The sequence below is a fragment of the Chenopodium album genome, chromosome 13 (assembly GCF_948465745.1).
Source record: "Chenopodium album chromosome 13, dcCheAlbu1.1, whole genome shotgun sequence".
Lineage (NCBI taxonomy): Eukaryota > Viridiplantae > Streptophyta > Magnoliopsida > Caryophyllales > Amaranthaceae > Chenopodium > Chenopodium album.
The window spans coordinates 12,625,569-12,640,718 of NC_137846.1; positions in this window are offsets into that span (position 1 = coordinate 12,625,569).

Genomic DNA, 15,150 nt, shown 5'->3' on the forward strand with positions numbered 1-15,150 from the left:
TTGAATTAGAAATGATATTGATCTGATTCTAATTGGAATTGGATTAAAAGTACAGGCATGTTCTGATTTACTGAATTGAGTTGAACTGAACTGATTGGAGCTGATCTGGACTGAATTGAACTGAACTAAACTAAAATGAATATTTTATGGGAGAAGGAAATTAGGAACTGAACTTAACTTAACTTAACTTAACTAATTGGAGCTGAACTGAAATTAAGATGAAGAGAACAGGCATAGAGCTTTCCAATGATATATTTTCCTCATTTCAAGGTTGGTGATAGTAGGGCTGTGCACCAGTCTAAAACCGGACCGGAACCCGAAATCGTATTTTTTTGGGGACCGGGAGCGGACTGTAATCAACCGGTCCGGGTTCCAGTCCATACCTGTTTATTCCGGACCGGTCTGGTTTTGGACCGGTTACATTATTTATTTATTTATTTTCATTTTAGTATCTTAAATATATACATACATTTTTAACGTCTTGTTTTTGTTTGCGTGCTTTCCTATTTTGCACCTAGAATTTATAAATTACAAGTTTTGTACCTAAGTTTTTTTAGAAATTTAAACATAAAATTTAAAATTTTCACCCAAAAAATTACAAAAATACACTTTCCGGTCCGAACCGAAAAATTCCGATTTTTACCCGAACCGGACCGGAACCCCCAATTTGTGAGGATCGAAGACCGGAACGGAATCAACCGGTCCAGGCCGGTCCGGTCCAATTTCGGTCTGGTCCCGGCCGGTATTTCGGTCCAGGTCCATTTTTGCACACCCCTAGTTGATAGAATCTGCGATAGATATTCTAGTTATTCTGTTATAGTAGGAGATATATCTTGTGAATATTTGTAAATATCTTTTGACATTCCTAACGGAATTAGATCTCATGATTGTAACCCTTTATATACGATCAATGGAATACACTCCAGGCTAAGGAGTTTCACATTATCTAACAAGGTATCACAGCTTTAGGTTTCGATCTAGCTTCCGTAAATTTTATTTATTTTTTTTCTAGCCGGCATCTTAACCTTCTTTGTCTACCATTTTTACTCGGCAACAATTGCCTTGGTGCACCTGTCATCTTTCCACTCCCTTAATTGATTCGTTTCTCAATTAATTATTTGTTCCTAATTCCTTTAATACTTAATTCTGGTGTACCTACTTTCTTGCTGCCACCATAGGCAAAGATGGCGACAATTCCACTTCTTCTTCTTCTGAATATCACCCCGCTTTAGGTGTTAATAATATCAAGAATGTTATTCCTCTTATTCTTGATCGAGAGAACGTGCAATATTCTAATTGGGTTGACTTATTTGAGTGTCATGCACACGCGTACAATGTTCTTGATCACATTGACCCTAAAACACCTAAAGCGACAGATTTATCGGATGACATGTGGAAACATCTTGACTCTGTTGTCAAGAACTGGATCTATGGCGCTATATCCAAGGATTTGCTTGGAAGGGTTCTATGTAAAGGGGATATGGCTCAGCAGATTTAGGACAAACTCAAGGCAATTTTTCAAGATAATAAAACTACTAGAGCCGTCTATCTTGAAAATCAATTCAACTCCCTACATCTCTCCAATTTTTCGGACATTTCTTCGTACTGTCGAGAATTCAAGAACTCGAAAGATCAACTTGCCAATGTTGATCAACCCGTGTCGGAGCAAAAATTAGTTATTTGAGGGAGTTTCGGGGCTCGTGAATACTGACTTTGATCACAAGTGGCTGCTATGATTCAATAAATGGAACCGTTACCTTCGTTTGAAACCGCAAGAACTAGACTCTTGCTTGAGGAATCACGTCGTGCCAACGACATACCACTGCACCTTCATCCTTTGAGGCGCAATCTAGCAGCTCCACACAACAGGCCGCTGCATCTTCATCACATCACCAACAGACCCAGCCGACTGGCCGTGGTGGTGGCTCGGGTGGTCATGGCCGTGGCCGCGACAGGGGTGCGGTAAAGGGCCCCAGCAGTAGCAACCCTAGCAACAGCAACGACCACCACAACGGGGCTAACCTCAATGGGCTGGTTGTCAATTGGGAAAACATGATCGTTTGCCTTTTCATAATTCTAATAGTACTACCTTTTCTGCGTTCGATATTATTCATGCTGATTTTGTGGACTTCTCCCATTTGTAGTGATAAAGGTCATAAATACTATTTAGTGCTATTAGATGATTACACTCATTATATGTGGACAATTCCTCTTGTTTACAAGTCTTAAGCCTTTCAAACCTTTCTTAATTTTCGACAATATGTACTTACTCAATTTGAACATCCCATTAAGTCGTTTCAAAGTGACCATGGTCATGAATTTGATAATGACCCGTTCAAACTTTTTTGTGTCAAAAATGGATTGGTTTTCCGCTTTTCTTGTCCACACACATCATCAAAAAATGGCATAGCCGAACGCATGATTTGTACGATTAATAATATTAAACGTACTCTCTTATTTCATGCTTCTCTCCCACCTTCATTTTGGAGTCATGCCCATGAAACGGCTACTTACTTGTTGAAACTTTTGCCTACAAAAACACTCAACAACCGTACTCCTGCTCAAGCTTTATTTGGCATTGTTCCATCATACACTCACCTTCATGTTTTCGAGTGTCTCTATTTTCCTAATCTTTCTGCCACGGCCATACACAAGTTAGCACCTCAATCCACACCTTGTGTATTCCTTGGCTATCCTTCCGAACATAGGGGTTACAAGTGCTTAGATCTTTCTACCAATAAAATCATAATATCGCGTCATGTTACCTTTGATGAGCAAACTCTTCCATATCGGAACATCACACAATTCCGCACCTCAGATTATGATTTTTTGGATAATAGTGATCCTTCCCCCTTGTTTCACCTTCAAAACATGACACACATACCTAATTCAAACCATGGGCAGCCCACACCGCAGGGGACCCGCGGCCCAAATCAATCCCCCGCAACTAGCATGCGGACCCCTCTGCTTCAACATAGCCAAGAAGTACCCGTTGGGCTTCCTGCAGCCTGTAGACACCTAAAAATGTCTCCCCAAAACCAAACCCGATGATGAACAACCTTTCACCGCCATTATTGGTTGGGTTGAGTATTTAATCTTTGGAGTGCTTAAATCCATGTTTCCATTAAATACATTTCATAAACCAATCCATTTCCTAGCTCATTTCCCTACACCATAACTTGTTTTCCTCTTTTCGTGTCCACATCACAAAACCGAGAAAAACTGATTAAGCTTTCCAAACTACTGAACTCGGCCCAAAACCGACACCATTTCACTAAAACGACCATATCTTAAAATCTAAAAATGATTTTGACCTGATTCTAATTGGGTTGGAAAGTATACTTGATAAGATTTCCAATAATATATTATATGCCTTATTCTGAGTTACGGATCAAAATTTATCGTAGTTTTAAAAACGCATAAAAAACTAAAATTACCGCGCACACGGTGTAAAAACACCATGTCACGGCAAAATCTGACGTGGCACGGTGCCTAGTGCCATGACACGGTAATTTTCAACGTGTCACGGTGCTTTTTCTGTGTTTTTTTCACGTTTTCTCACGCGCTAATGAATCTGGACATAAAAATGGAAATAAATTCCACCGTGTCACGGTAACAGGTGCTGCGCCACGGGAAAACTTGCCGCATCACAGCAAATTATACCGTGTCACAGTGCTCATGCCGTGACACGGGAAATTCCCGTGTTTTCCCATGTGTCAGACTTCACGTGCTTTATCCTCTATAGGTCAAATATTTCCCGCGTCACACTAAATTCCCCCGTGTCATGACATTTCTTGCCGTGTCGCGGCATACTGCTGATGTGTCGCGACAACCTTTTTTAGGATTTTATCTTTTCAGGGTTCCGTGTGTTCCCTCAGCTCATATTTTCTATAAATAACCCCCCTCCTTTCTACAGTTCGGGGGCACAAAAAAATCATTCTCTCTTCCTCTCTTCTACACCAAAAATCATTCTCTTCTCTCTCTCATATTCTAAACCTTAAACATGTATTTCTAATTATATTATTCTTTCCTTAAGCACTCCAAGGAGTCCATACTTAACCCGAGGTTCCGTCCTTAAACCAAGGCGTGAAAGGTATAATTGACTGAGGGTTTGGACCAAATCAACTCTACTTTTAATTTAATTTAATTTCAATTTGATTTATATTTTATTGAAGTTACTAAAAATTTATTCATGATGTAGCAATTTTAAGGAACACACGGAATGTGAATAATTAATTTAATTACTTATTTTTATATTGCTAGTATCATGATTAGGTTAATTTATATTTGATTTTACTAACAATTTATTGTTAAATTGCTTCTAATATTAATATTTATTCTATTTTATATTTATTGATCACCATATTGCATGTTTAAAGGGAATATGTAATTGAAAATCACGCCTAATAAGATAATTTGGACAACCGGTTTAGGTTTCTTTTTAATCTTGTTATTAAATCAAGTGATCACTAATATTTTAGAATATGTGGTGCATTAATATTCAACCAATTTAGCCTAATAATATTTTAGAGCAAATTGAATCTTTGTTTGCATGCCTTTGAGATCGTAGGAATCACTTCTCACTATAAGAATCGAGTAGAGGCCAATACGGACGAATGTGACTCCATGACTTACTTCATACCATCATCCCCAATCCTCCTTTCGTGGTTCCAAACCATATGGAGTTAGTAATCTCATGGATTATAAATGGGGTGTAACTTTCATGGGTTAATCGTTGTTGCCTATCGTTGTCCCTTTATCGTGGTTGCCTTTTATGATCCGTGAACGGTTTACAAGTTCCTTAAAAACTTGTTGGCGGCTCCCTACTTTCCTTGTCCCTAATCGTATTATGTCAATTCCCACTTCCTATGAGTGCCAAGCATATTCACATATGCTTTAATGTAGGCGCACTTCGAACGACGCCTACACGACCCAAACAGAAACTCACTAGGCCCCTAACTTACCTGACCTAGTGCCTGCTAGTTCTTCTTCAACCCAATCAGTTTCTCGGCCTAGATCTCCCACCCATCACTCTCCTTTCCCCACCTACAAGCCCAAACACATATACTCCACCTCCCCTTAGAGGCCTCACACCAATTTCACCAACTAGACCACCTCCAAATTCCCCAAAAATGCAAACACGATCCAAGCATGGGATTTTCAAACCAAATCCCAAATATTGCTTAACCACCTCCACTCCTAGCACCACAGTGGATCGTTCTCCTTTACCCAAAAATCACAAACAAGCTCTTTCTGACCCAAATTGGAATGCAGCGATGCGTGATGAATATGGTGCTTTAATTGAAACAGGGACATGGGAGTTGGTTCCTAGGCCAACGGGGGTGAATATTGTCAATTGTATGTGGTTATTTCGATACAAATTAAATTCTAATGGTGATCTTGAAAGACACAAAACTCGTCTAGTTTGTGATGGCAGGTCTCAGGTTGAAGGTGTTGACTGTGATGACATGTTTAGCGCGGTTGTTAAACCGTCCACCATTCAAACGATGTTTAGTTTGGCTATGGCTTGTAAGTGGTCTATTCACCAACTTGATGTAAAAAATGCCTTTTTGCATGGTGACTTGAATGAGTGTGTTTATATGCATCAACCCCCCGGGTTTGTTGACAAGAGGTTTCCAGGTTATGTGTGCAGACTTCACAAGGCTCTTTATGGCCTAAAACAAGCTCCACGAGCTTGGTATCAGCGATTTGCTAACTATTAGTTGCAGATGGGGTTTGTCATTGCTAAGAGTGACAATTATTTATTCATTTTCCCACATGGGAATGATATGGCATATTTACCACTATATGTTGACGATATTGTGTTGGTTACATCCTCATATCGGCTTCGTGAAAGCATTATTTCTCACTTACGGAAAGGTATTCCGATGACTGACATAGGTCCTTTGAACTATATTCTGGGAATTGCTGTTACTCGTACTCCTTCATACTTGTTTTTATCTCAGCAAAAATATGCATAGGAAATTGTAGAGCGCGCAGGTATGGGCAGTTGTAAACCTGCGGCAACTCTAGTAGATACTCAATCCAAACTTAGTGCAGACTGTGGACCTCCATTTCATGATCCAACACTCTATCGCAGTCTTACAGGTGCTTTACAGTACCTCACTTTTTGTAATACCCCATATTTTCATACGTATTTTCCTAATTAATTATTTATTTATTTTTTCATAAAAAGGGTATTTTAGTAAATTAACTTACTATTTGAATTTTGGAGTCAAAATGATATTTGAATTTTTGGCGCCAAAAATACTTTGAAACCTAATTATTATTTTTAGATTTTGGATAAGATTTATCATCCATTTATTTTATTTTAAAAATCGGATTATTTATATATTTCGGATATTTTAGTTAAAGCAAAAATCATATTTTATTAATGAATTAAGAAGTCCGAAAAATCCCATTTATTTAGCTAAGAATTTCGGATTTTCTATGTATAGAAAATCTGATTTTCTTAGTTATTTATTGGTGAATAATTGGTATTTAATTAATTAATTATTCTATATTATTTACACAATTATTTTTATTCCTTAAAACCGAGCAAAAATCTTCCTAAATATTACTAAGAAGTCCAAATTTGAGCTATGGGAAGCTCAAGATTTTCAGCCCTCTTGTATTATTTTGGGGGAAATTAATTTGGTAAATTGTATTTTTATTTATCTCCCAAAAATCTATTATTTTCCTTAATTCCATTTTTCCATCTTCTTAATATTTGATCATCAAATTTTCCTACTGTAGGGAATATTTCAAGCATTACCCCAAACTTGAACCACACTGTGATCATATACTTAAGCATGGTGGCGTTCAAAGGGAAGGAAGCTAGAGCAAAAGAGTCGCCAACAAGTTTTAGGAACTTGTAAACCGTTCACAGGGTGAAGGTTACACCCCTTAACGATCCATGAGATCGTCAACTCCAATAGGTCTGAAACCATGACTGGAAGTTCGGGGATGAAGGTACAAATTCAACCTAAAAGAGAAAGAACCTGCCCTAATAATAGGCCTCTACTTTATTCTTATAGTATTCATGTGCGCTTTCTGACTAACATGCAATCATTAGGTTAATCCTTAACCTGTTTATCTATGTTGGTTGAATTTAATGCACAAATAAAACTATTATTGGCGATCACTTGAATTATCAAATTAACCCTAACAAGATTATTAATTATCTTATTAAGCGTGATTACAAGTATCAATTCCCTTTAAACATGCATAAAAGGCGTGATCAAGCAACAACAATAAATAACAAACATCAAGCAACATGATAATAAATTATAATAATTATAATCATAATTAAAATAATCATTAGCAAGATCCTAGGCATGATACTAACAAGATTAATAACAAACCCTAGCATGTCACTAAATAATAAAAATCAAAGCTTTATTCCTAACATGATACTAACATGATATTGATATGATATTAGAAAGCATAGGAAGCACCATAAACATGATACTAGAAAGCAATAATAACATCCTAAGCATGATGCTAGGAATTAATAAATAATAAACATGCTTTCTACAAGAATAGAGCATTAAGACTACATACTTTGATACCTCGTATCTCTTTCTAATAACAAAATACATGTGTTAGTAACTTCAAGGAAAATAATAAAATCAAAGAATTAAATTAAATAATTGAAATAGGAATTTGTGACCAAACCCTCAGAAATTATAACCTTTCACGTCTAGGGCGAAGGCAATTTCGAACTTGGCTAGGTGTGTCTAGTGCAAATGTATGAGGAATTGTGTAAGAAGGAAGGTTTAGAAAAAGAATAGAGAGACAAGGAAAGCTTCTAGCTTTAGAGAGAGAAAGAGAGAGATGATGATTGTTGATTGTAGATGATTAAAAACAGAGGTTTAAGGACCCTATTTATAATGAAAACAGCCGGGATATGATAAAAAGAATCAGAGTTCGAAAAGAAATAAAACACGACGTTGTCGCCGCAATAGCCTCTGTCGCCGCGCGACAGGCCTGTCGCCAGGCGACGGTGTGTGGTGCGGCGCTGCAGGCAGTTTTTCCACACGTTTTCCTATTTCTGATAAAATTTAGCGTATGAGGGTAAAATTGTAATTTTATTTAAAACACTTCTTTTATTCAAAACTCATTTATCAATGCTAATCACATTAGGATTCAAAAGAACCTTCTAGAAATTCTAAAAGACTATAATCAATCCTAATTGCATTAGGAATCATAAATCATAATGGGCCCTCCCCTAGATCATTGGGCCGCATATAAAGGTCAAACCGGGCCCAGTTTAGTATTTTGGCCATAACTTACTCATTATTCATCGGAATTGGGCTTATAATATATTGTTGGAAAGCTCTTTTCGAGCCCAATTCAACTACACTATTATTGGACCCTTGCCATGGAACAAACTAAACTGGATTGGCTGTTTTCATAAAATAGGTTTTCGAAAACAGAGAGAAAGAAAAGAAATAAAAAACTAACCGCAACACTAGACTTTCCACACTTTCACTTCATTCGATTTTGATTCGACGTGAAAGGTATTCATCACCTGGTTTGGTTTTGGGGAGACACTTTTGGGCTACACCTACCTTTTATTTCTCTTGATTATTCCCCAAGTAATCTTCCTTGCCATATTATCTTTTATGACAACATACCTTCCATATTTTTATTATGCACAATCACCTTAATATCAAAACTTTTCATATTTCTTTCATTCTCTTCTCCAAGTAATTCCTTAATTCTTTTTACCATAATTCTTTCCACATTTTCTTGCCATAATTCTTGCATGAGCTAGCCTATAAATACCCCTTCATACCTCTCACATTCTTCACACCAATTCTCTTCTTCTCTTACTCTTCTTCTCCTCTTTTCTAAAGAAAATCAGCCCGTACATCTTTGGAGCTAATTTTCGGGCACTTTTGTTCAGTTTTGGGGTTTTTCTATTTCACGGAAAATTGTTTCTCTCAAAAAATCCTTGAGGTTAGGCTCAAGAATCACCCAATTCGGAGTTATATCAAAGGAATTACAGCCTCTGTAAGTTATGTCTATTCTTTCCAACGCAAATCCAATTCTTCTATTTTCCTTGGTTTTCTATCTTTTCTTCTTCTCTTTTCTTATTTAATTAATTATAATTATTATGAGAAATTTATAAAAATTATTATAACTAGTTTTAATTAAATAAAATCAGATTTTTAATGATGTTTATGAGAAAATAATTTAAAAGGTTCATGTACATAGAGTTGGGGGTTTTTAATTTAATTGTTGTGATTATTTGTTAACCTTATATTAATTAAGGTTATATTTAATTGTAGGGTGTTTTCAATCAAGGTTCTTGAAGTGTTCTTTTGAGTGGTTTGCTAGCAAGGATCAAGGTACGTTTAGGTAGCTAGATACCTTGAAAGTGATTGGTTTGAATAACATGTTTGATATGATTTTATTGGTGTTTGAATTAAATTGAATTGAAATATGAATTATGGAATAAAGCATGTTTAATTAATTGGTTTTATTAAATAAATTGGAGTATTGATTTTTATATCATGATTTGAGTTAATTATCATGTTTTAAAGGTTTGATTTTAAAAGTATACTGAATTTAATTAAAAAGGAGTTTGAGAAATTTGTTGGAATTTATGAATTAAAGAAGTTATTGATTATTTAACAAGCTTTACAAGCATGTTTATTTCATTAATCCCACTATGCGGATTCATTGAAGACTATGAACTTTGTATGACCTACTCTTTCTCCAAGAATAGCCTAGGAGACTAGCTTGGGGAGGGGGGGTGTGCACACTTAAATTAGAGAGGAGATTGAGTAAATTGAATGGTTATTGAGTTTTCAAAATAATTGATTTTATAAATCATTATTATTGAGTATTGAGTATTTTTAAATATTTTGAGAATGGAATTTGGAATCATGAATTGGAATTTGTTGGATTATTATTAGAATTGGTTTTAAAAACAAGTTTGCTAATAAGTTGAGTTTAATTATCTTGCACTTATCGTACTTAGCATATTTTGTGATACCACTTTTCTTATTTTGTTTTGATTCGCCCTATTTACCGTAATGGTAAGCAGTGTTGACTAATTTCAGGTGAAGTCAATGATTGAGCATATGGAGTCCCGGGAATGGTTTCACCTAGATTAGGAAATGTTGGTTTTTATATTTTATTTGAGTACTCATGACAATAGTTATTATTTATGGTTTATTATTAATAAAGAAAGAGTATTGAAGTTTCCGCTGCAAGTTGTTGGTTTTATTTTTAGTAAGTTGGGTAGCCTTGCATAATCACGCGGCGGTAATACGCCTAAGTCTATCTCTACGGTATAATTATATGTACTATAATGGTATTTCCGTAGAGGGAGCTTTGGGGGTGTTACACTTTTACTTGCCCTGATATAACATATGCAGTTCAGCAAGTTTGTCTATTCATGCATGATCCCAGACAACCTCATTATGATGCATTGAAACGCATCCTGCGATACATTTAGGGTACCATTGATCACGGGTTACACTTATATCCTTCTTCTCCTACAAACTTGATTACTTATACTGATGCTGATTGGGGCGGGTGCCCGGACACTCGTCGTTCGACCTCAGGTTATTGTTGCTTTCTAGGGGACAATCTTATTTCCTGGTCTTCGAAGCGTCAACCTACTCTTTCTAAATTAAGTGCAAAGGCAAAATACAGGGGCGTCGCAAATGTTGTTGTCGAGGCTTGTTGGCTCCGTAATCTTCTTCTGGAGTTACAATGTCCTTTGCGGCTGGCTACTATTGTTTATTGTGATAATGTCAGCACAATATATTTATCTCGTAATCCCGTACAGCACCAACGCACCAAGCATGTCGAAATGGATATTCATTTTGTTCGAGAAAAGGTGGCGTTGGGGCAAGTACGGGTCCTGCATGTTCCATCTCGTTATCAGTTTGCAGACATCTTCACGAAAGGCCTACCTCGACAACTATTTTTGGAGTTCAGATCCAGTCTCAGCGTACGTCCTCTTGCTATGACTGCGGGGATGTGATAGAATCTACGATAGATATTCTAGTTATTTTGTTATAGTAGGAGATATATCTTGTGAACATTTGTAAATATCTTTTGAGATTCTTAACAGAATTAGATCTCATGATTGTAACCCTTTATATACGATCAATGGAATACACTCCAGGCTAAGGAGTTTCACATTATCTAACAGTTGGCATCAAAATTTATAACAAAAGAAAAACAACAAAATAAAACTTGAAAAGTCTCAGCCTAAATTTGTCGTGGCACCAATTGCAGCGTATCACGCCCATTCTAGCATGGCAGGCCACTTTGCATCGTCTCGAAGTGCTTCTTCATGTGTTGCGGCACGTTTCCTTTTTTTTTAATCCTTTTTCGCTTCTAATCTATACCGACCTATTTTTTTGATATTTGGGACGGGATTTCGAATGCAACAATTACGTTTCAAACCTAGACGGCCTAAAGGTTAGTATCATAAAATTAAGGATAATTTAATTATCTCCTTCATTTTATTATTATTGCACCATATGTGTTGGACACAAGAATATTGGTAGTGGAAAAGAGGATGAGAGAGAAAGGTAAATAGGGTAATGATATATGTAGCCCTTAGGGCTATATATAAGCATTGAGTATACTTCCTAAAATGGAATTAAGTTGGGAATTCATGACAAAATCACGCGCAGTTCGGTGTAATTAATGTTAGTCTTTTCCCATTATTTCCCTTTTTCGCTTCTTATATATAGCCCTTAGGGCTATGTATATCATTTCGGCTATTTCACCAAATGCTACTGAGTACTTACAAAATTCAACAAATGCCATCAAAGTTTTCAAAATTCACCAAATGCCACTAACAAACAATACAATGACACCTCGTACCACTAATAGCATATGGACGTTAGTTTTCTGTTAATGCAATTCTTATTTCACCAAATGCCATTACTTTGGAAAATTATTTCACCAAATGCCATTACTTTTTAAAATTAATACACAATAATTATTTATTTTAATGAATAAAATAATACTTTTTTTCGATTTTCGTGACGAATATTGTTCAGGTAAGGTTTTGGGGGTCATTTTGATCCTTTATGGATACAAATTAAACTCGAAATTGTCAAAAAAAACGTAAATACCCTGTTTTGCATTTTTTTTCCGAAAAACAAATTACGATATCGATATACAAAACGGGGCATATATGTTATTTTTTAGTTAATTCCAAGCTTAATTTGTTTCCATAAAGGATCAAAATGACCCCCAAAACCTTACCCAATCAATTTTGATGGTTAAAAAATAACGACACGCTAATCGGAATATTTTTCAACACACAAAACGGAGCATTTACGTTATTTTTTTTGTCAATTCTGAGCTTAATTTGTACCCATAAATGATTAAAATGACCCCCAAAATCTTACCCAATCAATTTTGATGGTAAAAAAAATAACGACACGCTAATCGAAATATTTTTCAACACACAAAACAGAACATTTACGTTATTTTTTTGTCAATTTTGAGCTTAATTTGTATCCATAAAGGATCAAAATGACCCCCAAAACCTTACCTGATCAATTTTGATGGTTAAAAAATTAGGACACGCTAATCGAAATATTTTTCAACACACAAAATGGAGCATTTACGTTATTTTTTTTGTCAATTTCGAGCTTAATTTGTACCCATAAAGGGTCAAAATGACCCCCGAAACTATACCCGAGCAATTTTTGCCACGAAAATGAAGAAAAAAATTTATTTTTATTAATTAAAATAAATAATTAAAATGAACCAATCATATTATGACATGTGTCAAGATTTAATCTTAATGACTAATGGAGTTAACGGCCATTAGTCGTTAATGGCATTTGGTGAATTTTTTAAAAGCTCGATGGCATTTGGTGAATTTTGAAAACCTTGATGGCATTTGGTGAATTTTTTAAGTACTCGGTGGCATTTGGTGAAATAGCCGATATCATTTTCCAATATATAAAATTGCCCATGTAATTGTATGCATAAGCTATAAAATCAAGTGTTGATTTTATTATTACACCATATGTGTTGGGCACAAGAATATTGGTAGTGGAAAAAAGGATGAGAGAGAAAAGTAAATATACAAAATTGTTCATGTAATTGTATGCATAAGCTATAAAATCAAGTGTTGAAAAGTAAAGGTATCTTAGGCTTTTTAAGTGTGAACATAGATATTTCTTTTCCTAAAATAGATATGGTGCAATATTTGTGAAACTTTCTTAAAAGACAAGTGAGTGGTGCAATATTTAAAAAACGGAGGAAGTATTAAAATCATATTAGGCTGCTTCCTATATTGATTTGTCACGTTCTTAGTGTTGCGTATATATGATTTTTAATTGCATTATTTAATTTGTTTTATCATAAGTTGCGTGTTAATCAAGACTGGTGTTTGAATATCACGCCTATTTAGATAATCACGGACAACTTATAGGATCCCATTAATATGATGTTTAATCACGTGGTCACAATACTAGCAATTACATTTGCATTTATTATCCAACCGACTTAGCATAATCTAGCTTAGAGCAAATTGAATAATTTTTTATATGTCTTTCCAATTGTAAATAATTCATGTCGTTATACGAACCGAGTAGAGGTTGATACGGGCATAATTGGCATCCCGACTCAATTTCATACCTTAATCCTTGAATATCTAGTCGTACTGTGGTTCAGGAATATTATGGAGTTAACAATCTCATATATTGTGAATGATGATTGTAATACCCCGTATTTTTATACGTATTTTATTTAAAATAAGTATTTTGCGGGGTATTTAAATAATTTAAAATGAATTATTTATGATATTTTAATTATTTATTTTAAACAAGTTTGAAAATATTTTATATAAGAAAAGTTTTATTTGATTAATTATTTAATTAAGTTGGAATTTAATTTAGGAAAGTTTTATTTTAACAAAGTTTAATTAGGAAAGGGATTAAGAAAGAGTAAAAAGGGAAAGTTTAGGTAAGAAGGGTTTCCAGAGAAAGGGGTATAAATATTCAACACTTGGGCAAATTAAAATTTGCCTAGAGTGGAGAAAACCCTAGATTCATAAATAATTGATTATTGAAGGATTATGATTTAGGGTGGTTTAAACCTTTAATTTAAAGGTCTTAAAGCATTATTACAGCAAGTTTTTATTAATATGTATTGCTGGAATTTTTGGTAATATGCTAAAAATCAAGTTTCTTTAAAGAATTTTAATTACCCATTAATTGGGATTAAAGTATGAGGTTTTAAATAAAATTTCAGCTTGTTTTAATTAAATTATGAGTGGTTTAATAAGAGTATATATATATTGCTGGAAATTTGTGTAGAGTGGATTTTAATGCTCTATTATGATTTTAATTTGTAGGAGACTTTGAAGTGAGTGATTTCTATTAGTCGTGGCGATATTAAGATCGTATACAAGGTACGTTCGCGTACTTAGTATATTTTTGATGATATAGTGGCATGCTAGATGTGATTAATTAATTCCTAGTAGTATCATGTTAGATTATGATTGGAAATTGTGGTTTAGTTGTTATTGGTGATTAAGTTATGAAGCATGATTTATTTGTGATGGATTACTGATTTGGAAATAATCGTTTGGCATGTTGAATATGAACCACACTTTTATTTATGGCATGATAGAAAGCATGTTTAATTAAACTAAATGTTTAATTTGGTTTGGAATATTAAAAGAGAATTTTATTATGGTTCATATAATTTTTATTGATGCTATAAGCATGGGAAATGAACTATGTAAGTGTTTATGTACACGAGGAATAAATTGTATGTTGGTGACTTAGTGCACTTAAGGTGTTTTTAACACCGAGGGATAGCATTTTTGGCGCATTAAGCGTTTAAGGTGTCTTTGACATCGAGGTATATTTAAAAAGGGTTCAACATTAAATATTATGTGGTCACTAATTATTCAAGAATTAAATTGTAGTGTTTAATTATTGTTTGAATAATTATTATGATTGTATGATTATGGTTTGAGAGTCATCACCAAGTTTAATAATATGTAAATAACGTAAAGTGAAAGAGATTACGCACCAAAACTCTTAAAACGTATATACCTTGAGTATGAACATATGGGGGGAGTTATGGGGTTTTATATTTAATCATAACTTCTACTGGGAGTACAGGATGCTATATTTTCTTTTA